We start from the raw sequence: 2,585 nt of genomic DNA, 5'->3' as shown, positions 1-2,585 counted from the left end.
GTTGTCTAATTTTCTTTATTATAAATAAAACTGTAAGGAGATATTTTTATAATAACATATATAAATATACATATATATACACACTCTGCATTTCTGATCATTTTCTTAGAATAGATTCCTAGAAATAGAACTCCTGGATAAAAATATGAATATTTAAGGCTCTTAGGCTTAGTGCTTATCGAAGTATGGGAAAGTGCCCATTTTGCTGTATCTATAGCAGTAGCAAGTATGAAACTCAAAAAAAAAAAAAAAACCTGCTAATTTGACTGGCCAAACTTAATTCCATTTTAATTTTCATTTCCTTAATTACAAATGAATTTGTATATTTTTTCTTAAACTCATTAGCATTCCTTTATCTTTAAAATAATTAAAATTTAATTGTGGTAAAATATATAAAACACAAAATGTATCATCTTAACCATTTTTAAGTGTACAGTTCAGTAGTGTTAATTAAATATTCACAACGTCATGCAACCAAATCTCCAGAATTCTTTTCATCTTGTAAAACTAAACTCTATACCCATTAGACTATACCCATTCTTTCTCCCCCTATCCCCTAGCAACAACCATTTACTTTCTGTGTCTAAATTTGACTACTCTAACTACCTTATATAAGTTGCATTATACAGTACCTACCTTTTGGTGACTGGCTTATTTCATTTAGCATAAGGTCCTCAAAATTAATCCATGTTATACCACGTGTCAGAATTTCCTTCCTTTTAAGATTAAATAATATTCTAGTGTAAGTACATATTACATTTTCCTTATCTATCCATCTTGGGTTGCTCCCACTTTTAGGCTATTGTAAATAGTGCTGCAATGAACCTAGGTGTAAAAATATCTTTTTGAGACTCTTCTTTCAATTCTTTTGGTTACATCCTCAAATGTGGGATTGCTGGATCATATGGTAATTTTATTTTTAATTTTTTTGAGGAACTGCCATACTGTTTTCCATAGCAGCTGCACCATTTCACAGTCCCATAAACAGTGTACAAGGGTTCCAATTTCTCCACATCCTCGCCATTATTTGTTGTTTTCTGTTTTGTTTTTATAGTGGTCAACCTAATGGGGGCGAGATGACGTCTCATTGTGGTTTCGATTTGCATTTCTCTGATTAGTGATGTTGAACACCTTTTTGTGTTTGTTGGCCATTTGTATATCTTTTTTGGAGAAATGTCTATTTTCTTTGTCCATTTTTAAAAAATGAGTTATTTGTTTTGTTGTTGTTGTTGTAGAGTTGTAGAGGTCCTTATATATTCTGGATACGTATATCCAGATATATGATTTGAAAATATTCCCATTCCGTAAGTTGCCTTTTCATTTTTTGATTATTTCCTTTGATGCACAGAAGTTTTAAAGTTTGATATAGTCCAATTTATCTATTTTTGCTTTTATTGGCTGTGCTTTTGGTGTCATATCTAAGAAATCATTGCCAAATCCAATATCATGAAGGTTTTCTCTCATGTTTTCTTTTAGGAGTTTTATAGTTTTAGGCCTTATATCTAGGACTTCAGTCTACTGTGAGTTGATTTTTGTATATGCTATAAGGTAAGGGTCCAATTTCATTATTTTGCATATGGATATTCAGTTTTCCCAGAACCATATGCTGAAAGGACTGTCCTTTCTCCTTTGAATAGTCTTGGCACCTTTGACAAAAATCTTTTGACCATATATGTGAGGGTCTATTTCTGGGCTCTCTATTCCATTGGCCTGTAATATGCCAAGAACACTGTTTTGATTACTGTGGCTTTGTAATAAGTTTTATTACAAAATAAAATTGTAATATTCTTTATGCCAAGAACACTGTTTTGATTACTGTGGCTTTGTAATAAGTTTTAAAATAATGAAATATGAAACCTCTAACTTTGTCTCCTTTTTTTCAAGATTGTTTTGGCTATTTGGGGTTCCTTGAGATTCCAAGTAAATTTTAAGATAGAGTCTTCTATTTCTGTAAAATACATCGAGATTTTGATAGAAATTGCACTAAATTTGTCGATTGCTTTGAGTAGTATTGACATATTAATGATATTAAGTTTTCCAGTTGATGAACACAAAATGTCTTTCTAAGCTTTATCTCTTTTATGAAAGGTGTTTTTTTCTAGGCATCCTAATCTAATATCTGTAATTCTCACTTTTTATAAACTCTTTATATATTAAGAACATTAACCTTTTGTCATATTGTGGGAAATATTTCCCCCAGCTAGTTTTTCACCTTTCCATTTTCTTGATGATATTTTTTAGTTTTTTTTTAAATTTATTTTATTTTTTATTTTTTTATGGGGACATTGCTTAACAAAATCCAATAAGTTTCAACCATACACTTTAACAGTAAGGCATATATATATTTATACTGTGTGTTCACCTCCCATAGTTATATTTCTTTCTGTCACCACATATTTGACTCCTTTACCCTGTCTACCTCCCTTCGTCCTCCTCCCCACTACCCTCTGGTAACCACTAGTCTATCGTCCATGTTCATGAGTCTCTGTTTGTCCTGTTCATTTGTTGCTTTTAGGTTTATATCCCACTTATAAGTGATATCATGTGATTTTCAACTTTTTCTGTCTGGCTTATTTCACTTAGCA

Source organism: Pteropus alecto, unplaced genomic scaffold (genome assembly GCF_000325575.1).
Source record: "Pteropus alecto unplaced genomic scaffold, ASM32557v1 scaffold7, whole genome shotgun sequence".
Taxonomy (NCBI): Eukaryota; Metazoa; Chordata; class Mammalia; order Chiroptera; family Pteropodidae; genus Pteropus; species Pteropus alecto.
The sequence above is the reverse complement of the archived record's forward strand: the minus strand, read 5'-3'. Positions refer to the sequence as shown.